Source organism: Prionailurus bengalensis, chromosome X (genome assembly GCF_016509475.1).
Source record: "Prionailurus bengalensis isolate Pbe53 chromosome X, Fcat_Pben_1.1_paternal_pri, whole genome shotgun sequence".
Taxonomy (NCBI): Eukaryota; Metazoa; Chordata; class Mammalia; order Carnivora; family Felidae; genus Prionailurus; species Prionailurus bengalensis.
In genome coordinates this window covers 9,350,111-9,377,559 of record NC_057361.1, presented here as the reverse complement: position 1 = coordinate 9,377,559, position 27,449 = coordinate 9,350,111, and the positions used below count along the sequence as shown (strand labels likewise).

The 27,449-nt window shown below is 40.1% G+C and overlaps 1 protein-coding gene across 4 annotated transcripts in view; it reads right to left on the bottom strand.

Annotated features, from left to right (window-relative positions):
* Positions 1-27,449, bottom strand: part of FRMPD4 (FERM and PDZ domain containing 4) — a 540,986-nt gene that overhangs the window by 241,653 nt on the left and 271,884 nt on the right. The window lies entirely within an intron of this gene.

The window sequence follows — 27,449 nt, the reverse complement described above, 5'->3', positions numbered from 1 at the left end:
GTGTCTGGTGCTATGCTAACAGCGTGAAGCCTGCTTAGGATTCTCTCTTTCTCCCTCTCTCTGCTCTTCTCCCAATCGCCCTCTTTCGAAATAAACAAACATTAAAAAAAAAAAAAAAAAAGAACGTGTGAGATATGTGTAAACTTGCATTCTTTGCTACAGTTGGAAAACCCTTCTGGCAAGCTCTACACGGGCACTTGGAAAAGGGCAGGAAATGCTCCGCCATCTATTAAATGCTTTCATAATAGAAACAAATGGTGACAACACTATACCTCTGTAAGCTTACAAAGTGCACAAAAGGCAACTCAACTGCCATTTAAACGCTGCCTCTTATCAGAGGCCATCGCTGGGCGAATTCATGAACCTCTTGGAATACTACTTTCTTCAGCTATAAAATAGGAATATAATGGGATATATGCCACCAACCTTTCAGATTTCTTAAGACTGGAAAGAATGTCTGTAAAACATGGCAGATGAGTGTCTTCCACAGCATAGGCATTGAACGAATGATTCATCAGTGTCAAACCTCGATTAACGTATCTGTTCTCTACTTCTGCTATTGAAACTTTTAAAGCCTGACTTCTCCCATGGTTTCATGGCTACTTATTTTTACAGCCCCTAAAATGGAACGGAAGCTAATATATCCATAGTATCAAATGCTCAACATCAGCATTCTCAAATGTAGGCCTAAGACTACAATCACAGGAAGGGCTGTTTAAAACGCAACTCCTGATGCAACGGATCTGGAAAGGGGTCCTCAAGCTTTCACTCGCACCCAGTGCCAAGGTGATGCCCATGACCTCCGTCCAGTGTTGAAGAACCACTATTCTACCTGGACTTCTACGAAAACTAACGCAGCTGCCATTACAAGAAGAACTGCCCAGTCACAGCAAATCCACCAGGAACGGATCAAAAGCAGCTGAGCTGAGATATAGGGAAGCTGCTAAAATATATAAAACAATAATGCTGAACAAGATGAAACGCTCTTGTCATTTGCCAGTTTATATTCCACTTCTTCTAGGATTAAGTGTCCTGACCTAAGTTAGACTCAGGCAAGTTAGAAAATCAACATTATTGTTGTATATATTTTAGCAGCTTTCCAGGAAAAAAGCAAACACTGTGTCTCCATTCCTAGACTAAGGGGCAAAGGTCAGTCTCTGTCATGTTCCTAAGACACAGTCCTAGGCGCTGTGGAGTTTGGCTCCAAGCATCTCTTACCACCCCTTTATTCCCAACTGTCAACACGAACACAGAATCAAAAAATTAATGCCTGGGAGAACCCGGCAGGCTTAGCTGGGAGAGCATGTGACACTTGATCTCAGGGTTGTGAGTTCAAGACCAATTTTGGGTGAGGAGTTTACTTTAAAAAAAAAAAACAAAAAACTTAGGGGCTCCTGGGTGGCTCAGTCAGTCAGTTGAGTGTCTGACTTTGGCTCAGGTCATGATCTCACAGTGTGTGAGTTCGAGTCCTGCATCAGGCGCTGTGCTGACAGCTCAGAGCCTAGAGCCTGCTTCGGATTCTGTGTCTCCCTCTCTCTCTGCCCCTCCCCAGCTCACACACTCTCTCTCTCTTCCTCAAAAATAAATAAACATTAAAAAAATTAATGACAGGCATAATTCTGCTTTATTTTGGGCATGAATTTTCCCTTGAGAACCTTTTTTCCCTATCCTTAGAAAATCTCAATGTCAGGAAACAGACGAGCATATTTCCCGCAGGTTATTTTTTCCCTTTCTCTGCTTCACAAATAGCCCCCAGGTCAACCCACAGGATATTGCAAATCCTGTATCTCTCTCAAATTAGGGGCTACGCAGGATCATCTACAAGGAGTTAAGATGTATTCTATGCCACGCTGTTGAGATAGGAGGGCATCAAAACCACCAGGTGGACAGAAAATTGGAAATTGAAAAATCAGGTTCTGAGCTGAGTTAGTGCTGACATGAGCATTAGGCCAATTTTGACAGAAGTGAGAATCAATGCCAATGACATGGAAGCTGAAGTTGTTCAAAGGAAGCTATTCCCCCCCCTATGGCGGGGCCACACTTTTCTGGAAGACCAAACTATAAATGTGAATGGATGCAGTTGCTAGCTGTGGTTTTGCTATTTTCCTCTAAAGCAAAAACATCTGCATCCCATGTTTATTTGAGGCACAACAGATAGTGGGAGAATTACAAACAAGCTGGCCCTAAGAATACACAAAACCCAATGAAATCATGTTTTCCTTTGTTTCCACTTAGGTTGATCTCACACAACAGATTAGGTTATTTCAGCCTCCTGTTGTAACTTTATTATACTGGACACACAAAACCCTGAAGCAAGCAGCTATTAATTAATGAGTGTTGGGAAGATGCACAGTCACCACGAAGGCAGCCACGAATCCAAAGTCTCTGAAATGTGGCAAGCCTGAAATGAGTGTCCTTCTGCGTAGAGAATACAAACGGCACGCGTGAGACCATGGTACGAGACCCTGAATGGAAAATGTTTTAGTAATTTCAGAAATATTGATAGACCTTAAGATGGCATTTTGGACATATTAAGTTAAATAAACTATATTACTAGAATTATTTTTACCTCTTTCGTTATACCTTTCTTAATGTGTATGCGACAAAATTTATACTAATGCGTGTGGCTTACGTTATACACAGAGAGAATATCAACCCATTATTGACATCATTTACATACCATAAAATTCCACCCTTCAACTATACAGGGCAGTGGTTTTTACTATGATTTTAAAAATTCTTTTTGTTTTAGACAGAGAGAGAATGCATGAGCACACAGGGCATAGGCAGAGAGAGAGAAAAAAAGTCTTAAGGAGGTCCAAATACCCTGGGATCATCACCTGAGGCAAATTGAAGAGTCTGACTTAAATTGACTGAGCCACCCGGGCACCCCCGGTTTTTACTATATTAACAGAAGTTGGGTAATCGTCGCCACATTTTATTATCAGAACATTTTCATCAACCCACAAAATACCCCTATACCCATTAACACTCTCTCCCCATTAACCCTCCCATTGACCCATGGAAACTAATGTACTTTCTGTCTCTAAGGACTTGCCTATCCTAAACATTTCTGAGATGTAATATTGTACAATTTGTGACCTTTTGCAATTGGCTTCTTTCACTTAGCATAACGTCGCCTAGGTCCATCAATGTGGTAGCCTGTACCAGTAATTTGTTATTTTTATGGCCAGAGAATGTTCCATAATATGGAGAGACCACATTTGCTTCACCCACTCATCATTTAACGGACATCTGTATTGTTGCCACATGCTGGCTTTCATGAACATCGTTGCTGTGAATATTCACGTACAAGTTTGTGAGTGTACATGTGGCGCCGTGTCACATGGGTACACACGTAGGTAGAATTGCTGTGCCACACCATAATGCTACAATTAACACTTCGGGGAACCTTCAATCAGTTTGTTAAAAAAGCCGCACCATTCTGTATTTCCACCAGCAGTGTCTAAGGGTTGAAATTTCCCCACCTAATCATTAAAACCTGTCTTTATCGAACTTGGCATGTTTGGAGTCCTAGGCAAGGGGAAGTGGTATGTCACTGAGGTTTGAATTGCAATATATTTTCATTTCACGGCGCTGGGTTAGATGTTTTATAGAGTTGCCACCAGTGCTTTAATTTGTCAAACCCGCATGGACCGTTTGGTGTTTTCACATGGATTCTTGATATTAATATTCTGTCTCCTGGCTTCACCTCCAACCTAAAAACCCACTTGTCTCTCCATGGCAGATTTTATAACCATGCTGTGCCCAGCGAGTGGAGGTACCCTGACAAATAGAGCAAATATTAATAATTACGCTAACACTTCAGGCATAAACAAAAAATGTCCTGGCAAACTGTGACATATGATCGTCCTCCTTATAATCCACTTGTGGCGCACTGGTTGGGAAGCTTGCGCCAGAAAGCTCTACCTCCCCAGAAGGAGCTTTATTACGTTACGTTTAGAAACACCCTAACCATTGGGAGACCTTTTCCTGTGCTTTATTCCAACAAAATACATCCCCCCCCCCAACCACTCAGTTTAAAACAAAAAACAAACAAACAAAAAAAACACCTCTCCTGTGCCTTCCTTCCAAAGGCTCTTTAACTCTTCAATTTGCATCTCCATTTTCTCCTATTCGCCTCTAAATGATGCCCAAGACTGTGGCCAAATGCCCTGCCCCGCACTCTATTATTTTGCATCCTGGGAGTCTCACCCTTGAGTGAGTGGGAGCGAATATGACATGAGAGGATGCTTTTGTGGTAGAGTTATTATTTGAAAGAAAGAGAAAGGGCAAAAAGTAATCAAATAAAAGAAATAATGATTTCAATAGAAATTCTCTTTTCCAGTTCTGCAGTAAGCAATTTTTAATTTTAATATTGAGTTTTATGGGCCGAGCGAAGCATACAGCATCCTGGGAAGACTTCCTTAAAATTACAGGGTTTTAATGTGCAATTTGGGCATCAGTTTAAGGCCATTCAACTTCTCTCCATGATTTTTCACACAAAGCCATGTAGCATTTCGTGGCCTTCCAAATTATGCCCTGTAATCCCCCCGTGAGATGCCCCGCAAAGATTGTAGATTGTATGTTTATAGTCAACTCCAACTGGGCTTTCAATACCACAGTAAGTAGGAGGCTGTTCCTCTCTGGATTCAAGGAATGCTCATTTTGTCATAGTTATGTGCAAATAAAATAGAGAAGAGATACTATCCACAGCGCTAAATGAGCAGTCCAATCTAGAAAAACAAGTGTCCTGAGAATTGTGATACTTATCTTTGGGGAAGTAGGTCCTGTATCTCTTAGGGTTTTGTTGTGGTTGGAACATTTGCGCCCCGCGCTTCTGATTTATATGTTGAAATCCTACCATCCAAAGGGGCAGTACTAGGGGCACCTGGGTGGCTCAGTCGGTTAAGCGCCAACTTTGACTCAGGTCGCGATGTCACAGTTCGTGACTTCAAGCCCCGCGTCGGGCTCTGTGCTGACAGCTCAGAGCCTGGAGCCTGTTTTGGATGCTGTGTCTCCCTCTCTCTGCCCCTCCCCCACTAGTGCTGTCTCTCTCTCTCTCAAAAATAAACATTAAAAAAATTTAAATACCTCACAGTTTAAAACAACAAAACAAAAAAAACACACAGGGGTAGTACTAGATGGCGTGGCCCTTGGGAAGTGATTTAAGTCCAAATGCTGGTGACCACTTGATGGGATTAGTGCCCTTGTTGGAACAGACCCTGGAGAGCTCTCTTGCCCTTCAACTGGGTGAAGACACGGTGACAAAACAGCTGTCCAAGAACCAGGACCGAGGATCTCACCAGGCATTGAAATCTGTCGCTAAATGTGATTCCAGTATTCTAGTCTTCAGGTCGCTCAGAAGTACAAGTTTTATTATTCATAAGTTACCTAGTCTATGAGATTCTGTTATCTCAGCATGAACAGAAGACAGTTTCTTAACTGAGTCCTGTCTCCCACGTCCCGTCAATTTGTTGTTATAAACGACTCAGTATTCTGTGGTTTTCTAGAGCAGCGTAGTAGATATGGCTGACACTATTCCCTGGGAGCAGTGCCTTAATAAACCATCCGAACAGACATCAAGTCAAGGTTGATTTAATATACATATTATCTTTCTATAGGGTTGCAAATACAATCTAGGACACCCAATTAAATTTGAATTCGAGGTACACAACAATTTGTTTAGTGTATGTGACATGCTCCCACGAAATTATTCTTTGAAACTGAAATACAAATGGATGGAAAGTATTTTTGTATCCCGAAGCCAGTGTCCTTTTCTATTACACCCTCACAGCAACTCATTAAAATAATTATTTCAAGTTTAGGGAATTCTCCTGAGTTGTCAAAGGTCACAAACGACTTCGCAGTTTTCCGTTTCACATATGGGAATTTTTACTATTTTGTTTTGTCGTCTCATTTTGTTAAAATCCTGTACTTTTCAACTTTCCTGTTGGAAAATAAAACTTGGCAAACTAATTAAACCTAAGGTTCCAGTTGCCAATTACCACTCGGTGTGTTGAGCCAACTTCAAAAATGGCATTTTAATAAACAATGCCTTAATTGAAAAATGTGAATTATTCACAAGGAAAACATCTCATCCGCTGACAGGTGACAGTGGTCTAATGCTCACACATTGTAAACGACCCATTTCCAAGGCCTTTGCATAAAGTTGGCTAGAATTTAAAGGAAGACAACGAAATGAGGTCTGGCCTTTATCAGTTCAGAATGTACTAATAAACTACTTAGAGTTACATTGTGGGCTCTTGCCGAGATTATTCCTGTTTCCACACAAACCAGTACAAAGTGGAGTTTGGGAGCTTTGGTTCTGGGCTCCTTCAGGCACGGGTTCAAACCCCACTACTTCCTAGCTAAATGGCTTTGAGTCTTCATAAGCCTATGATCTGAGGAAGAGCGGAGATTTAACTCGATTAGCAAGATAACAACACGTTAATCGGATGCAGTGTTGGGTTTCCTTGCACGAGACACTAGACAGTGGATCAAACATAAAAAGAATTTATTACTAATAGCTATAACAACAGCGAGACTGACACCATTTGTGCCACCTGCAGACCCCTAAACCCCAATGGCAGTCACAAAGAAATCCCATGATACCTACATACAATTCATTACAGGGCAGGAACACTGAATGTTGGGAACTTGCATCGTTTCAATGGACACTAAAGCCTGTCTCCTCTTTGCCCGGAAGGAGCTACTATCCTCATGATACTTGACAACACACAAACGTACACTTCCTCTGGACAGAGCCACCACCCTGCCGTCCAAGCTTCTTCTCTACACAATCTTGTAAAGATATTTTAGCAAAAGGATAATCCGTGTCTATGGTCATAAGACCATGTGGGAAGGTGACAGATGCACGGAGAATTGTCTCCCAGCACTAAGACTTGGAATCCTTGTCTATATGTGAGAAAAAATAGATTCTAACTCATAGGGTTCTGCTTCACCTTGTGTTTAGAAAATCTCCTCTTATGTGGATGAGTTCTGTTTCTTGCCTCCTTGAAACTGGCTGTATAATGGCATATAACTAAAAGCACCTGAGGAAGGAGAAAGTGCCTTGGGCTTCACAAGTTTAAGGTGACACAATCATGAACTTCATCTAACTTCTCTTATTGGACAAACATCCTGAATCTCTGAGGCTTCCTTCTCTCTCAGAGAAGAAAAGCTTTACTATGGCCACAGCTTTATTAGGAATAATGAGCATATAAGTCTATAAATCTAGTATTGCCCAACATTTATTAAAGGGCTAGCATACTTTAACGACCAAGGACGTAGTCCAATTTCATATCCGATCCCGAACTGCATCAAGGATGATACAGGAAGTGAAGTGACTTCATTGATATTCTGCTCTGAGATTTCTAATTTCACCATATTTGTATGCTGGATCTGATTCAAATGACTTATATAACTTTCCTAAAACAGTGGAGATAATTTTTCTCAAAAGTTCATCTGAAAATCTTTTATACACTGGTTTCCTGATATTCTCACTTGTTAAATAATATAGTTGCCTATAATCCAAAGAGCTTTTAATTCTTTTTAGAGCTGGCAAGTCACAAGATAATAAATCTCCAAAGGCCAGAGGAAGCATTGATGTATCTATTTCTCTTCCTTATTTTCTAGGATTAGGAAAAAGATGGATGGGAGTACTCTCATACCATTTTTCATCAAGAAATTCTGATCCTTGATTTTGAACAGAAATCACAAAGCAAACCATTATTATACTTTGTATTTATACATAACCAATGGCTTGCTTTTCGAAGCATAATATAGGCTAACTTCACATCGAATCCTAGGAAAAGAACAAAGTGTCTAAACTACTAGGAAAACTCACTTGCGTCTCAGAGACTTCATGCAAAAACATCATAAAATCGAGTGTATGAGAGAATCCCCAAAGGAAAAGAGGCAACGGCAGATGGTTAATAACTATGACACTCCGATGGATAAGGACCACGAAAAGACAGAACATAACGGAGTAACACTTTTAATGGGCTTAGTAAACAGAGAAAGTTCAGGACGGGAAGAAACCTAAAACTCCAAACCATCATTCAAAAGTAAGAATGAAATAAAGACATTCTCAGGCACGGTAAAACTCAAAACGTTTTGAACTGATAAACCCATCTATGAGGGTAGAAAATTAGAACTGATGCCACCGTGTATTTAAAACATAAAATGGGGGCACCTGGGTGGCTCAGTCAATTAAGCATCTGACTCCCGCTCAGGTCATGATTTCATGGTTCGTGAGTTCGAGCCCCGCGTCAGGCTCTGTGTGGCTAGCTCAGAGCCTTGAGCCTGCTCTGGACTCTGTGTCTCCCTCTCTTTCTATCTCTCAAAGATAAATAAATATTAAATTTAAAAATAAAATAAAATAAAGCATAAAATGAAGAAAGACATGAGAGAGACCTACAGGAAGAAAAACAAAATAAAATACAATAAATTGCTAAAACTAAATAAATACTGTTTCGAAACTGAGTGTGTAGGTGTGTGTGCGTGAGTGTGTGTGTAATAATCAGCTGCGATGAAAATTCTAAACTCAAAGTCATAGTATTTATGGAGTTGGTAGTAGGTTCAAGATTGGGAAAATGAACACAAACTAAAGTGTGTTGTTTGAGAGAGCAAACTCTAACTTTTTGATTTTTAGATTTTGGTAGAAAAATATTATGTTAGCAAGTTATCAAAAAAATAAGCATAGGTAATTAAAATGTAATGTATAGCTTCTAAGGAGCTAAAAAGAAACAATTCAGAAAAGAAAAAATCAGAAAAGAAAAAAACATAAAAATACAGGGAAAGTCAAAGAAGTCCAAGTATCTATCTCACCACCTCTAACAAATCTGGATCAGTTGAGCCTACCTACTAAAAGACAGATAAGCAGCCTGTGAAAAAGTCATTTATGTAGTAACACAAAATAATTCCTGCATAATTTCAAAATTGATGTCCTACTGACTATGTATTATCAATTATCACAATGCAACGAATGAAAAAGATTTCAATTCCCAAACATTTTAAACCAAAAATTTATGACTAAATAATTCAAAGTTAAAGAGGAATGAAACATATATCATACAATATTTAGCACAGAACTTTACTGAAAACCAGTTATTAGCGAGATGGACTAAATAATTCAAAGTTAAAGAAGAATGAAACATATATCATATAATATTTAGTACAGAACTTTATTGAAAACCAGTTATTAGTGAGATGGACTAAAATAGTAAATACATGCTTATTTATTTATCAGACAGAGAGGACACGCAAAGCTAGAGGGAAAGAGAGAGAATCTCAAGCAGATTCCACTCTCAGTGCTAAGCCTGACCTGGGGCTCGACCCTGCAACCCTGAGATCATGACCTGAGATGAAATCAAGAGTTGGACATTCAACTGACCGAGCCATCCAGACGCCCCCAAATGTTTTTCTTTTTTAACAAAGACAAAAGGTAAAAATAAATTAAGTAATCAACTGTTAAAGCTACAAAGTGCCAACTGAAGAAAAAAGTTACAAAGGATAAAAACAACCGAATTCCCAACCAAATAGTTCACTGAATCTAATGTTGGTTGTAGGAAATTCTAATGAAACACCTAAAAATCTACAAAGAGGGAAAAAAAGCAAAGAGAAAAGGCAAAAATAATGAAGCTTAAAACGAAGGGTGTAAGTATAGATGCTGTAGTCAAAAATGGAAACACTACATACAATCTTGCCCACAAAAATGGAAAACCTAGGAAATTAAAGTGATTAAACCAGTAATCCAAGTAACTACAAAAAGTCGCACTGAGGTGAGTGATTTTATTGGATGGAGACTAAACTTCTGCTAAATTGACTTCTGTCTTACAATTCCTGCTTTATATTTGTTAAAAGATGTCAAGCCTATCAACTTGTTTCAAAAGGCTACTGTAACTATGACACCTAAACCAAAGAAAAGTAACATTGGAAAAGAACAACAAACTTACATACTAATTCACGTGTAAAAATAATCCTGATTAAAGCAGTAGGAATATATGGTGCAATTTACTACCTATTCATGATAAAGATGTATAATATGAAAGAATGAATACTCCTATGTCAGTAAAAGGGTACATAGTAAAAAGTACGAAAAACAATGTACAGAGTAAACTGAAGACGTATTCCAGTGAATATCCAGAAATAGCTAAAAACCTGTGCCAACATATATTCAACAAATATGCATCACTGAACTAGACACTCCACCTAAAAAAGCGATTTTTTTAAATTAGTAAGAGGTTTAGAATTATGAAAGAAGGGACCATATTTCCAGCAGTTAAGGATAACGTACTTGTCAAGATAATCATGGCATAATTACAATTCACAAGTGAATTCTGCACAAGAATTAACATACAACAATCAGTGGTGCCCGGGTGGCTTGGTGGGTTAAGTGTTCTATTCTTGATTTCGGCTCAGGTCATGATCTCATGATTTTGTGACATGAGACCCGCGTTGGGCTCTGTGCTGAAAGCATGGAGCCTGCTTGGGATTCTCTCTCTCCTCCTCTCTCTTTGCCCCTGAGCTGCTCCTGGGCGTGCGCTCTGTCTCTCAAATTAAATAAATAAAATCTTACCCAAAACAAACAAACAAACAAAAAAAACCCCACAACAATCAGTAAGATCTGAATGGCCTCAAATATCACATTCTAACCGGTTAGAATATGTAATGGAAAAACAGATCCTGTTTCCAATACTAAGAAACAATATAAAATATCTTGGTATGAATGCTATGAAAAACTTATGTTATAAAGAAATCACTCATGGGGAAGCATATATGAAGACAAGTGTAAGGGTTTAACAGAAATAAAAGGAAGAGAGTACCATAATTTGTTCAAGGAGGAGAACGATCAAATCCATTCAGGGGTCAATTCTCTTATTTGAACTAAAATCTCATTCAAAATCTGAAGAAGACTTTTGCTGGCACTTAGCTAAAAGATCTGAAAATTCACACGGGGGAGTAAATGTGCCAGAATAGCAAAGACAGTTTTTGAAGGCAAAACTTATTATGTGAAATTCTATATTTGTACCACCGTTAACCCATGAATACTTGGGCCTCTTGATTTTCTCCAACATTCATTCTGTCCCTCCACCGTACAGCTGCCACATCAAAGTCCAACACCTGGAATGGCCACGAGTGACCAAGATCAATTAGGTCTATTTCATGACTCCGGCAGGAATGTGGTTTCAAAAGCCAGACCTCAGCCAGTCAGGGTATGGCATTCCCAATCTGGTAGAGGCTGGTTCAGGAAAGGGTATATGACACAATTCAGACCAACGAGGCTGCAGGGAAACATTCCTGGGTGCTTCTAGAAAGAAGACAGTGCCTGAAGAGTTATAGTCAACAGAGTGTTCCCTCATTTTGATATTTTGTGGCATGGCCATGGGAACAGATCGCCCTCCGTGAGCATCTTGAAATCAGTGTGAGAATGACGCCATCAGCGAGGAGACAGGAGTAAAGACCATTACCGGGAAACACAGTCACCAGCACCCGGTCAAGCCAACTCAAACACCCCTTAGAACAAGTTGTGAAATTTTATGTTTACAAAATTACCCTCCTGAATACAATGAGACGTAACTATTCATCACAGGGTCTCCCTACACAGCAATTCTCAAGGGGTCTTGAAAACAAGATTCGGTGTATGTAAATTAAAGCACAGGCATGCAAATAAGAGAAACAAAAAAGGAAGAGACAGGGGTGGAAGAGAAGCTGGTATAGACCAGGGCCTGGGGAGCACAGATCAACCAAGATCTTCAGAGATTCTCGGCAAGTCAGGCCCATTAAGCACTCTCGTACATGCATTCTCTCCGGAAACCTGAGGTCTCTCTCTGCTCTGGAACACACTTTGTATTTCCAAATAAACAAGCTTCTAAATAAATTTCTACTATTCTACTGACTGGGAAGGCCCCCAGCCTATCCCCTACCACGCTGTCATCTTGAAAACACAGCCGAGGTTTTTACTTCTTCGCCAGCACCTCGCTGTGATCCGCTAGACGACTCATCTCTTTCCCTTCTCTAGAGCCCTCCCTTCATTCTGACATCAACTGCAGATATATTTCCATGTGGTCTCTTCTGCTGCTGTTGAGATCTGCTTCTGCTTAACATTTCAAATACACATCCTCTTTCCAAATAAATTGTAACCCATCTGGAAACAAGAAGTAAGGCATCATACCTTTCTGTTCCCGTACACATTCAACAGAGGAAGCTCTCAGAAAATATGATTAAAAGAATTGGATTTCTGGGATCGTGCTTTTTGGACCGTCTTCCTTCTAACTAGATTTTCCTCCTATCTCAATATCTTCAGGCCGGACTCCACTCCTGGTTACCTTTAACTTGCCCCCATATTGTACAACCTGCTCGTTCCCCTTTGATCAGCTGACTCAGAAGATGTAGCGATGAATTGTGGCTAACCTCTGCAGACTAATATCTCCCCAGCAGCAAGATGGCAATTCAATCTCCACATTTTTAGACCCAGGGAAATCATTTGTACCCTGGGGCGCTGTTGTGTCCCGGGAGTACAGGAGATGACAATCCCCAGGCTTAATCCTATTTATTGCCTTTCCAAGGCAGCAGAAACAGATTGTTTTTTGCTCTCTACTGTTTGATACTGCCCATGACTTCATTTACAAAAACAAACTACAAGATAATAAACTCCTTCCCTCTTCCTGAAAGCTTACCTAGGTGCCTTTTTTAAAATAACAATGATTACCATAACTCAGATGTTAACCAATAAAACTTGAAAAGAGGTAGGATACCTAATTATATTAATGCCGCACATACTTACCTTGACATCTCCCTTTTTGAAATATTGTTTTCACAACTCTCTGTGGCTAATTCTCACATCACATACCAGAAAAATGCAATTAACTTTCCATACATAAAACTATAATTACCATTAGTTATTAGTGAACTTAAACCAGAGCTTAAACGGGCTGATTTTAAAAACCCTACTTAATCATAACATGTTCATCAACCGCCAGGAAATTGAGAATGTGATTAAATGAATTAAAAGACTATTTTAAAGCTTCATTCACAAAGTCTGTGACAAGTTAAAATGTGCTTTATTGAATGAGCAGGCATTTGGCTATATTTTCATCAAAGATTCACGAACCTGCTATTATGGGATCCAAAAAGAATGAGCATGACGCCTCATATTTCAAAGAGAAAAAAATCTGTTTACAAAAGAATATTCTTTAGAAGCTAACTAAAAATAACTGTGTCTCCGTTTATAGTACATAAAATTCCTTTCTACATGCACTTCACCCCATACGTTCCCCCTCTGTCCCCAGTTTACATGACCTATTGTTCAGGCACAGTGGTTCTGAGCTGTGGACTATTTTGCACACTTAATCCCATCCACGGACATTGGTCAATAACCGGAAGCAAGTTTGATTGTTGGGAGAAGAAGAGACAGCTGCTGACAGCTGTTCAGTAGAGGCTGGGAATGTTGCTGAACATTCTACAAGTCACAGGAGAGCCTGCTTCCTCCAAATAAAATGCTATCCACTCCTGGGGTGCCTGGGTGGCTCAGTCGGGTGGGCATCCGACTCTTGGTTTTGGCTTGGGTCATGAATTCATGATTTATGGGTTCGAGCCCTGCATCGGGCTCTGTGCTGACAGTGTGGAGCCTGCTTGGGATTTTCTCTCTCCCCCTCTCTCTCTGCCCCTCCCCTCCTTGCTCTCTATCTCTCTCTGTCTCTCAAAAAAGAAAAATGGTATTCGCATCCAGTGACAACAGTGTCAAGGTTCAGAAATCCTAAGTGGCCCCTAAAAATAAAGAAAGTCATTCCAAATGTAAAAGACTTCAATTTAAATATGTATTCGAGGCTAAGGTCTAAGTACATACACTGGAGAATGTATTAAAGGAAAAAAAAAAAGACTTGGGGAGCCTGAGTGGTGGCTCAGTTGGTAAGTGTCTGACTTAGGTTTAGGTCATAATCTCGCGGTTGGTGAGTTCTAGCCCAGTGTCTGGTTCCACGCTGTCTGTGAAGAGCCTGCTTCGGATGCTTGCTCTCTCCTCTATCTCAGCCCCTACCCTACTCACGCGCTCTCTCTCTCAAAATCAATAAACAAAAAAACAAAACAAAACAAAAGACTGCTACATTAAACTGTACGAAAACTGAACATCGATTTTTATATCAACACATCACAACATACAAAAATACGTGACAAACTGGATAACCTAATGGTAACAAATGTTGACAAGAGAAAGTGGATTCCATAATATACAAACAGTGCTTACAAATCAATATGAAAAAGACTCTCTCTCTTGCTCTTTTTCTGCCCCTCCCCTTGCTTATGCGCTCTCTCTCTTCTTTAAACAAGCAAACATTAAAACCAAGAAGAAGAAGAAAAAGACTAATACCCCAAGTAAAAAGAATAATCACTGAATGAACACTTAATTCACAAGACAAAGAAATGTGAATATCGATATTAAAACCAGTCAATTGCACTGGGAGTTGAATAGCTTTAAGTGTGAAATTGTTTTCAATTTATCAGTCTGGAAAACACCATAAAGATGACATTACAAAATGCAGGCTATGGAATCATAAAGGAGATAGATACTAGGAGATCAAGTAGATATAATTTTGGTGAAGCAGTTTCCCAATAGGTCTCGAGAATTTTAAATGCGTACAAACATTAAACCCTGAAGGATCATTTCAAAGAACCAATTATGAGAGGATAAGCAAAGGCATGCAAATGATTTCTAATCATTGATATTTACAACTGACAACAGAAAACAAAAAAATCTCAAAAATTCAGCTAAAGAAGTGATGCTACACCTTATCATAAGGGAACAAGAGATGTTAGATGGGAGGGGAAAAAAAATCCATTGAGATATTATCCAGGAAATGCTAGTTGAAATAGTATCCTTATATTATCAAGTTGAGTCTCAGTGAATACTCAAGTGTGTGAGACAAGAACCAAAGGATTAAGCATATCATCTTAAGTTTCATAGAGGATAGATGGAGGAATGAAAAATGTACCTCTAACTACTTTGGGAGGAGGAGAAGTTTGGATGAGGAATCTATGTGTGAGAAGATTTTGTTACAATGTCCATAACACTTTGTTACCATGTGGGAACTGAAAATAAGTCCCGCACAGAAAGCTTGGAATGCAAAAGTGGGTATTATGAGGAGGGGGGAAGAAATTCAAGAAGTTATTCATGAGTCTCCACTTGTTAAAGAAGAGGGATACAATGCTATAGTGTAAACATCTAGAAAAATTATACTAACATTCATTCCAAAAGCTCCCTTATTGTATGAAACGCAACATTCAACAAATATCCATGGAATTTCCCCACACTTTGAGTAACATAGAGAATAAGCAGTGAATATAACAGGCAAAATCCCAGCTCTCCTTGAGTTTATATTTTGGTTTCTGGAGGACAAGATGGAAAATAATTAATAATATAAGGAATTTAGTAGCCAGCCTTCTAAGATGGCTCCCCACAATCTTTACCTCCAACATGATTACAATTCATGTCCTTGTATAATCCACAATCCCTGTGTGTGGACAGGAGTCGGTAACTTATGATGAAAGAATTCATCAAAAGCGTTGGGAATTCACTTTTGAGGTTAAGTTTTAGAAGACCATGGACTTCATCACGCGGGCACTCGCTCACTGCAGCTTGCCTGCTCACATTGATGACATCAGCTGCAATGTTTTGGGCTGCTCCAGAGGGAGTCTAATGGAACAGCTTAGGTTGCCTCTGAACCATAACCAGTGAAATAGTAAGGACATCAGTCAAATAACCTGGAGGAACTGAATCCCATGAGAGTTGAGTAGATGATCATGGAAGCACAATGTAAAGTTGAGATGACTGTGGTCATGGTGGAAACCTTGATTGCAGCCTTGTGACAGACCCTTAGCCAGAGATCTAAGTCAAGCAATGCCCAGATCCCCAACCAACCGAAACTGTGTTAACCCTAAATGTTAGTTGTTTTCAGTCACTAAATTTTAGAATAATTTGTTACATAACAATGGGTAACTAAGACATGATATTTTGGATGTTCAGTACTATGGATAAAGAGTGCCAGTGAGGAACTCTGTGAAGAAACACGTTAGTGTAGAACTGAAGACAGTGCTCACATATGGAGGAAGTGCTTTCTACAAAGTGCGAAGAAATTCACAGGTCTAAGTTAGAGGTGGGCTTGAAATGCCCAACTCTGGCAAAGATCAATCTAAAACAAATTTAGAACCCTAAGTTAACGGAATGCAGGGAGGGGACTTCCAGCTCTGGCCAGCCTGACTCTCCCTATAAGTAGACCTTGTGCTTGTTTCTTCCTGTTCGCCTTGACGTAACCTGAAGTTCCTTGGCAAAATTTGTATCCTCAAGAAAAAGCAGATGTCACACCAGATGAAGGACAAATGACACCTTCTTAAACGTATCGCTTTTTTGTGTTTCCAATGATGTGACATGAGCCAGAGTAAATAAAGTGATCAACCAAGCAGTTTATCACAGATGATCTTGGGCACAACAATCATGTATTGTAATTCATGAATACACAAACACTTAATCGCCACCACAAAAAGAGGAATGGACCTCTATTAGAACTCCACAGTCTAGTCTGCACAGACTTTTGAAACAACCACAAAATCCCAATGGGAATGGAAGTGAATGGAAAATTCCAATTCTTCCTATTTACCTACTTAGTTCACTCCATTCTGTTATAAATATCAAACGTACCTTAACTCATGCTACTAGTTTTATTAGATATGTGTAAACAATGGGACCCTCACCTAACATATAGTGAGTAGTCGATACATGGTTGATGGATTATAACCTAAATTTTGCTTGAACAGGTTTGACATTCGGGCTATTCAAAAACTTGTTGAGAACAGCAAGATTACAGATTTCCTCTTTAATGAAGCTCAGTCATCAGATAGCACATTCATGTCCTTTTACACTGGTCCCATGAACCATTATATAGCCACATGGAATGCCTTGTATTTTGCTTGTAAATTATGGGTTTTTTTCGCTCCAAGACTCCTTTGGAGTAGAGAACATATCTTATTTACATATGCATACCTAAATCCCCCAAATTGCTTGACTCATAATAGTTTTCAATAAATGTTTGCATAAATGAATGAATAAATGGATTGAAGATATGTTCCTAAAAGCCAAAATGGAAAGCTATGTCTCTCTTAAATATAATATTTAAGATGCAATTTGATTTGTTACTCAAGGAAAAGACTGAATTGCTCTGTGCAGTTTGAATATAAATACTCTTCTAAACCCTAAATGTAATGGAAATATTTTTCTGGAAAACTAACAGCAGCAGTTAAATGCTTCAGAGAATGTTTTTCATCTACAGAAGACTTCAATAATGTCATTTTTTCCCCTAAAGACAGAGCTACATCTATCTGAGAGATGTAAGAAAATGTTTAAAAATTTGAAGATCAAGAAAACAAAGGGTGTGGATAAACCGATTCGTGATACAATAAAACTGTGGAAAAAAGGGTGTAAAACTCAAGAAGGTAATTCACTAATCAGAATTCACTAATCAGAAGGGTTTCAGCAACAACTTTTCCCTCTTGTCATTGAGATTATCCATCCACAGCTACTGCTGAAGCTGACATTAGCACCAGAACAGGCCAAACAAGGCAATAAGATAGAGATGGTCTTTGTCTTTTAGAGGGCTATCATCCGAAAAAAGTATGCTTCATCCATTCATTGAACATATGATTGAGCACCTGCTCTAAGGAAGGAACTCTGCAGTCATGGAAGACACAGAGGTAAACAAATGAGATGATGTCTTTCCCTGAAGCAGTTCTGGAGACTGATGTGCAAACAATGGGATTAAAGAGAAGGCAGGACTAGTTGCCAAGAGTTAACACCATTCAAGACAAAAAACAAGGAAGACGTAGCTTTTTTCCTGAAAGTCACATTGAGAACGGGTTTTCCTTGAACTACCGAAAGGTACACAGCAACTCTGGGGAAGGGTAAATGAGTTGATATGGAAAGACAAGAGAATTTGTCATAATAGGATTAAGGGAAATGAGATCATAACAACCCTTAGTTTTGTTGCAAATCATTGGAGTCCATTAACTGACCCTTTGAGGAAGGGCCAAGACAACGCTTACCACCTGAAATTCAAAGCACACAAAAGGGCATCAGAGTCATACTTTAAAGAAGAAAGACATTAAACTCAGAACTGTTGAAGAAACAGGACAAATCTCCAACAACTTAGGAGCACCTCAATTCTAAATTACAGCAATCAACTGGAGGAAAGCTAAAGGAACTTAGCAGAGAGAAGAATCCAGAGGCTTTGGTTTGAGGAGTTAGGGTGAAAATGGCAGAAGCAAGCACTTTACTTCCTCATCACTCCCAAGAATTTAAAGAAGCAGAGGCACAGGTTACAAGGGAAAGAAGGGTGAGGCAACTCTCCAGGAAGAGGCCTTTGACTGATGATCCCTAGAAAGAGCTTTATTCACCTGGGTCTGCATCCCCATTGACTAAGTCAATACACCAGCTACCTATAGAATGACTTAATGGAAATGTGAGAACCCAGTCAAAATGAGAGCTTCAGAGTAGCCCAAGATTGATGGAAGGTACAGTAATTCAGGAAAAAAAAATAGAAACTGATCAATTATCTGACCTACTGGACCCTAGGGAAAACTGTGGTGAGAGGTAGTTTCAAGAATTCTTAAGGGGTGTATGAAGACTTTTCCAGATGATTAAGAAACAAACAAACCAACAAACCATGGCAATTGTAAGATCAAAACAATTCTTCACGGAAAGAAAGGTAATCCCAATAAGACACCGAGATTAGGGCAGAATAATCTTTAAATCAACACCATAATAAAACACTCTGCCGACGTAACAAAAATAAAGATGTGGTTAAAATCTGTCATAATAAAAGGTCACAAGATAATGGCTAAACCTGGATGAATAAGCAGGATAGCAATTTCTGCATTATGTTAAAAAAATGTACTTCTAAATAACAGAATAACTAAACCACAGTAAATGTATTTGCTTCAGGGGAGAGCAAAGCAGGGGAAAGGAAGTGACAGACTTCGGTTTTTGTATCATAATCCGTTTAGGACGATCATATGTTAAAAATGATTGGTAATTAAAATCTTGGATAAAAATAGAAACAATAGCATCTTTTACCAGATGGACTCGCAGAAATCACCCTTTGTGGCATTGGTCACGTTCACCGTTGACTGGAGACGGCACCTGGATATAGGGTAGCTTTAGCCGGTGGTGAGGGCAAGAACTTGGCCTTGTCCAGCGCATGAGCGCCATCTTCCTGTTTTCTCCCTTTTATCTCCCAAGCCCACACCCCAAAAAGACTGACCCAAGTCTTGCTTCCTTTCACTTTGGCGCTGAGGCGTTATTCTCCTAGGTTTTCTATACCTTGTAATTTCATTGTCACTCAGTTGCTCATCTGGGACCTTTAGCTTGAGGTGACTGTACAGAACTGGCCTACCCCTGAGAATTAGGTGTGCACTGGCCGGCATCTTGAATTGAGCCAGCAAAATTCTGATTGCTTGATTGTTTGCTTTTTTCTACTAGAGACACGGAAAGACAAAAATACAACTGGTAGAGAAGCCGGGCTTGTGACAAACATGAGGTTTTGTATGAGGGACATCGAACGTTCTCACATATGTGGTGATAAAGTACTGGAAAAGGCATTTCAAGACCAATTAATTATCATTACATCAAAACAAAATTAATGACTAAGGTGTTCAAACAGAAGTTAGCTTTTAAATCTACAAATCACGACAGCTAATGTTTACATTGTCCTTATAATGTGTCAGACATCATCTTAAAAGGTTTACCAGCATGAATTTAGCTGATTAATACCAATGTGTTGACTATTATTGGATTCATTTTCAACGAGAAGAGGCACAGAGAGATTATATACCTTATCTGAGGTCACACAGTGGGTGACAGCAAGGATGTGAACCCACTCGACAAACACTAAATTCTATAGCCGAAAACCCTAAGGAATAGAGACGAGATTGAGTACGTTTTATTTCCAAGGAAAGATTGAAAGGTATAGCTAAAAGAGCAGAATTGACAGAGGTTTCCCAGAGGGCATGAAATGAACAGAATGACACAGTGTTCTTCATGAACCAGCATAAAAGCAGAAGTCTGTGCTTCTGGAAGGACCAACAGAGCTACTTAATCACTCCGTCTAATTGCCCTCTGCTCTGGCATTTTTGTCTCGTGGCTTTGTTTCTCAGTTTGGGGTGAGGTGGACTCCGTTTCTTGTTCCCTGGTGCTTTTTCTAAGGCCTACTGAAGGTGGAGGCAGGAGAGTGGCCTACAGAGGTCCTTCTAAAAGTCAGCAGCTCAGATGAAAAAGGATAAAAAGGCCTTATGCAAACCGAGCCTGTGCATATTGGCTTAAATTAGGTCATTGATTTCAGGGCTCAGCCTTTGCTTTATATAATCTCATTACCGTTGCCATGGTTAATAGTGGCCAACTGCCAATACGGAGCTCTACGGTGAGGGGGCTGGTCCCAAATATCCCTCAAGCTGGCTCACCCTGGACAGTGGAAGACTCTGGGAACACTGGCAGAATGGTCGGCCATCTTGTCCACAGAGACTCAGGATCAACGTGATTCAATAAGAGTGATCTTCTTTCTACAATGTATACCTTGCAATGTCACATCACAATACTCTGACAGAAAACGTAACTCCATATTCCGCCCAGAAATAGGGACCATTCGCTGTAGTCTGAGGGACCCTAGTCTTTCTCGAGGGATAGTTGTTACAAAACTGTATTTTTAAATAAATAGGACAAAATGACAGAGTTGTACGGTATTTATGAGTTGAAAAAGAAACTAGAGAAACGTTTAATGGTTTAGTATATACAGATATATCCTGTCATTAAGAACATAAAAAATTACCTATGCAAAGTATATCAAAATATCACAAAGAATCCAATTTTGTTGCCAAAGAATATACGATTCTTCTTTATCTGATGTGAATCACATGGCTAATTCCCTCACACACTAAAACAGTAAGCGGGCAACAATATATGAAGTAATAGTAAAGCAGGAATTCTTTGTTTTTTAAATCTTTTCTTTATTTCTGAGAGAGAAACAGAGCACAAGCAGGGGAGGGGCAGAGAGAGAGGGAGACACAGAATCCAAAGCAGGCTGCAGGCTCCAGGCTCCGAGCTATCAGCACAGAGCCCAACGCGGGGCTCGAACCCATGACTCGTGAGATCATGACCTGAGCTGAAGTCAAACGCTTAACGGACTGAGCCACCCAGGTGCCCCAGTAAACCAGGATTTCTTACCCTTGGCACTCTGGAGATTTGGGTTCACATAATTCTTTGTTGTGTAGAAATGTGCCACAACAAATGTGGAAGGCTTAACAACATGCCTGACCTTGACCCACAAGAAGTCAGCATCCCCCATCCACCCTCAGTCCTGCCCACCCAAATGTCAGACATTGCCCATGTCCCTGTGAGAGCCAAACTGTCCTTGTCCTGACCACGGCCTCCAATTGAGAACCACTGAAGGAAACGTAAAAAATGTAAAACCTATTATCATGAAACTATTCAATTTTGATTTCAATTTTTAGTACTTTTTATACAACAAATTGTTTGCTATCTATAATATGATGATCACAGATTCATTCAGCAATGAACAAGAACAGGATTTAGCCAACCCAGAGTTCTAAGAAAACTTAAGAGAGTGCCTTTTTACATGTAATCTTTATTTATGTTTTCGTGAACACAGAAGAGAAGGAAGAGAAATCCAACTTTGGTTTACTGGCAATTTCTAATAACTTTGAGAACTACCTTGCCAAGGACACATAAGAACATTGCAAAACACAAAGCTAAAACAGTAAACAGAAGGGAGGTGGCATTTCTTTGAAGAATGTGGTCTAACCAAATAGAAGAATAGAGTTTTAAAAGACAGCTAAGCATTAACACAAGTTCAGTAGATAAGCCTGTTTAGCAAAGAACACCAAGGGTCTAGTTCATTTTTATTTTGTCTTCGAGAATGACAGCAGAACAGGGGACTAACTAGCAACAATGGGAAAACTTGTTTAAAGTGGTTTAGGAATTTTTGTAAGAGGGACTTCACATATTCAACGCCTAAAAAACATCCTTTGCCATATAAGTCAGCTTGCACTGACTTAGAAGATACCCTAGACTGTCAGGCTTAAACAACAGACGTGGATTTCTCACGTCTGGAGCCTGGGAAGTGCACGATCAAGGTGGGAGCAGATTCTATACCTGGAGAGAACACTTTTTGAGGCTTCCAGAAAACCGAGAAGGCTGGAAGAGAGAGCATTCTGGTTTCTCTCGCTCCTCTTATAAAGACACTAATCCCATTATGAGGACTACATTCACAACCCCATCTAAACCTTCTCACCTCCAAAAGGTTTCACACCAAGCACCATCACCTTGGGCGTTAGGGCTTCAACCTAGGAATTTTGAAGGGACACCAACATTCAGTCCAAAACACTTGGGAAAAATTAGAAATGAGTTATGGCGGGATTTGTTTTTACACCACGGCCTGTTTTTGAGAACACCAAGGCATTATATGAACAACACTACCTTTACCCCAGATCGAGGACATGTGAAATGAGAATGCTTGAGTAACTCAAAAACCGTTAGAGCAATTTTCCTAGTTTCGTGATGTGACAATGTAACTTTTCCCACATGGACAGACTGAGACGGTAGGGGGATACACACTCACTTCTTGTGTATGCAGTGAGGCTGAAACGGAACATGACCTTCAGACTTGGACTTCAACCTTTCTTCTCACAGTGTGGTCTATGGACTGGCATCTTCAGCATCACCTGGGAGCTCAGAGAAAACTCAGAAGCTCATGACCTGACCCAGATACATTTAATCAGAATCTACATTTTACCAACATACCAAGGTAATGATCATACTCATTAAACTTTGAGAAGCACTGCTTTGGACACTTCAATTTTATCACTTAAGACAATTGTATAGGGGCACCAGGGTGGCTCCATCGGTTAAGCGTCCGACTCTTGGCTTCGGATCAGGTCATGATCTCTCAGTTCGTGAGTTCGATCGACCACACGTCGAGCTCTGTGCTGGCGGTGTGGAGCCTGCTTGGGATTCTCTCTCTCTCTCTCTCTCTCTCTCTCTCTCTCTCTCTCTCTGCCCCTCCCCTGTTTGCTTGCTCTCTCTCTCTCTCTCTCTCTCTCTCTCTCTCTCAAAATAAATAAACTTAAAAAAAAAAGACAATTGTGTAAAACTTTTTGTGATAACCAAGACAAAAATTTTTTCATAATATTCTTTTAAAAACTTCTTGGAAAATAGGAAAAAAAAATTTTTGAAAGAACTTTTGATATTCCAGGAATACTATATCATATACAAAATGTAACAAGAGAGGGGCACCTGGGTGGCTCGGTCAGTTAAGCGTCCGACTTCGGCTCAGGTCACGATCTCGCGGTCTGTGAGTTCGAGCCCCGCGTCGGGCTCTGGGCTGATGGCTCGGAGCCTGGAGCCTGCCTCCGATTCTGTGTCTCCCTCTCTCTCTGCCCCTCCCCCGTTCATGTTCTGTCTCTCTCTCTCTGTCTCAAAAATAAATAAACGTTAAAAAAATTTTTTTTAAAAAATGTAACAAGAGAAAACAAAACCAATATTAGTAAAACGGTTTTCAATGGCAAGCATTACTGGCTGATTAGACATAGGAGAAGAAATCCACTGGAAAAGAATTGACAAGGGCCATACTGCAAGTTCTAAAAATCTGCTCTCTGATCAGTTACTGTACCCACATGGGACACTCTCCATCATCTCTCACTGGTGACGTGTTTCAGTTCTTCCACACAAACATCCACAATGCTCTGTCACCGTTAACAAGTAAATAAAAAGTCATTAAAAACTCAACGTGGCCCCTTCAACCAAAAAGAGCATTGGTTTTCAAAGCTTCTCTTCCTTCCTTGGTTCCTTCCTTCTTTACCACTTAATTTGTTTTTTAAGAGCTTAAGACAACAGGTGATACTTGTTAGCGTCTGCTGACAAGCTTAGGTGATCCAGACGGTTGAATGCTTTTATTTAAACTTTTGAAACCAGGAGACTGGGGGGCCTTGGCAGTAGTCAACCCACAGTAACACCACTAAAAGAAGACTGCTCTTCTTTTAAAATGATGAGTCAAGGTTTCATGCAGGTAATTAAAGAACATCACTACATAGCAGGAAATTAGTTCACTACATGAAAAACAATCTCATGAGGGGTGCCTGGCTGGCTCAGTCGGTTGAGTGTCCGACTTCGGCTCAGGTCATGATCTCGAGGTCTGTGAGTTCGAACCCCGCGCCAGGCTCCGTGCTGACAGCTGGGAGCCTGGAGCCTGCTTCCGAATTCTGGGTCTCCCTCTCTCTCTGCCCCTCCCCCGCTCATGCTCTCTCTCTCTCTTTCTCTCTCCCTCTGTCAAAAATAAACATTAAAAAAAATTGTTTTAAAGAAAAACAATCTCATGTAATTAAAAGGCAATTATAAAAATCTCTTAAAATAAAATAAAGACAACGATTGAACCAGAGACAAAACACCTCAGTTACATCGAACGGGTTCATTTTCCTCTCCAGCTGTTTTTTCCCCCTACTAAGGCAGCAATAATATTATAACAGGAAACATATCAAAAAGGTGGAAGATTAGAAGCTTAAAAGTCCATAATCCTTGCAGTGGGAGCAGAAAACATAATTAAGGAGGAACACTCATTTAAGGTTCCATTCTTTTCAAACCCTAATCTTGATATTTTTTTCAAGACCTCCGAAAGGAACAATTTGGGGTGTGCGCTTGAACAGTGTTAAGAGTAGGTCTTACGAGACCAAATGACCCGGCTCAGGATGAGCTCCCGCACAGATGTAGTTCAGGAGCAGGACTTTTTCAAAAGGTGTTTTTCTCTCCCAAACCCAGAAAATAATCCTTTTACATGAGAATGCCAGGAACACAAGGTTATTGCCTCTAGATGTTGCTTCTGGAACCCTACTGGGTTTCCACAGGCAGGTTATGAAACACTCAGCTGCTGGTGAAAGCTTTCTTCTCAACAGCTGAGCTCACTTTGCACAAACACCATCTACATAGGTGGACTGCCCTTCCCTCACTCCAGTAAACATCGGCACTAGGGATAAAGTCACATCGTTTGCATTTCTGGCCCTATTCTGCCTTTAAAAAGGGACAAGCGTGAACAATAAAGCAACTAAAACCAACATGCGAGAGAGCTGTCACTCAAGTCTGGCAGCGGATCACCTTCATGAATATTAGAAGACACCACAAGAGGGGCGCCTGGGTGGCGCAGTCGGTTAAGCGTCCGATTTCAGCCAGGTCACGATCTCGCGGTGTGTGAGTTCGAGCCCCGCGTCGGGCTCTGGGCTGATGGCTCAGAGCCTGGAGCCTGTTTCCGATTCTGTGTCTCCCTCTCTCTCTGCCCCTCCCCCGTTCATGCTCTGTCTCTCTCTGTCCCCAAAATAAATAAACGTTGAAAAAAAAATTTAAAAAAAAAAAAAAGAAGACACCACAAGAGTCAAAATGCTAATTTCAGAGAGACACTGGCCTCTTTCCAATCCAACGGAAGCATCCTCATTTGCTTCGCAAACGTCTATGTATCGCACTTCGGATGAAAACAAAATACCTCTCTGTAGCTTACTGTGGAATCCCGTGGAATCTGTCCTAATCTTTTGTAATCTTGCTCATAAGGCTATTATTGATTGAATTCTGACTGTGCCCCAAGCACTGAGCTAGGCACTTTATGGGCGTTCTATAATTTAATTCTTCATATACTTCTGAAAAATAGGTATCATTTTTCCCATTATTCAGATGAAGAAAGTGGGGCGGAAGGAAGAGAAAGTAATTAGACAAAAACCCTCCTCTAATCAGGTTTTATACACTGAATGTGATGGCCTGTCGTCTGCCCCTAACATCCTATGCAATGTCTTTCTAGAAGATGCCCATTACATATTTGTTCAACTGAATGGATCTGTAGACCAGGGTCTTCATTCGCTGGATAACGAGGAAAACGCAGCACCCAAGAGACAAAGGAGCTAAGCCGAAAGCCATAATCATTTATAAATTCCAGGATTAATGACTAAAATTATAATACCAGAAGGAAATGCTTTATAAACAAACCCTGATTTCAAAGAATCGAAAACATTGCACATTGACGTCATAAGGGTTTATGATTGGAAGGAAATGAAGATCTCTCAACCCGTCCACACTAGTGGGAATAGAATACAATTATCGACAATAATGGAAATACAATGGAAAGGGCATATGAATGGAATGCAGGAAGACGACAAAGCAGAAACTCAAATACCCTTGTTACATGATCTCTCTTTAAATCGCATTAGCGTTTTCTGCAATGGACTAGAAATGATACAGATCTATGAAAAAGAAACAACTGAGAAAAACCCTTTTACTTCTATTGGAAATATTTTACTTTTTCAGAAATGCAAAGTTAGCATGAAACCCTGTTTCCCTCGGGCTTCCTGACCTACCAGATAACGTTAATAGAGAATTTAGGTGCTATGATAAATCCTATAGTTTCATTTGTTCACAGGCAGGATAAAACAGTTAAATGGAAGCACCATATTTCTAGTTAGGGGTGTTAGAATTTAAAACCATTTCTGGAAAGAAAAAAAAAAAAACAATGGAATTATTTTTGTGACATAGTCATCTCAAAAAATGTTCTTATCACATCCTCATTCATTACAACCACCCTCCTTCTGTTCAGACAGAAGTTTTGAACCCGGTCAACATGTTGCCCACCTCCAACTACCACCCCAGCGCATCGGTGTTCTTTCTTAGGTCTTTCTGGTGGGCGGTAGATGAAATTATACCCGGGGCTTAGGGAAACGATGAATGTTGTATTTGGTAAATTCTGAAATCACTGCTTTTCTCTGTTCAAGGCACTCTATGATTACTTGACAATGGAAAAATCAGGGTAATTGCTGTACCTTACAACAAAAAAGTACACATAAAAATGTGGACTTCCTCTTTCCATGAATAGGTACTGCTAGGATAAGGGGGAGGATGCGGGCAAAGAAAGGCTTCCTTTGAGAAGAAAGTCTAATCTAGATTTGGCAACTAGATGAAAGATGGGCCAAGGAAATACTGATGAAGGAGCAGGTCGTGACGAATTACAATGTAAGTGCTGATGGAATATCCAAGTAGAGGTATCCAAGCAAGCTGTTCAATATTCAGGTCCAAAGAGTGGGGAGGGAATCAAGGATAAAGACACAGCTTTCATCAATCCAGAAATGGTCACTGCAAACAACAAAGCAATGGGATTGTCCAGGTAGCATGGGAGGAGGCCAGATCCCCAAGGGTTACTTACCTTCAAGAGTGGTCACAGAAAGGGAAGCACAAGAAGGAGACAGAGGAGGACTGGTGGTGAGAGAAGGAACACCAGGAGTTGAGCTTGACGCTCCTCTCTTGACGTCCCTGAATCAATATAAAAGCATGTCCAGAAAATGGTCAAGAACAGTGTGGAATGATT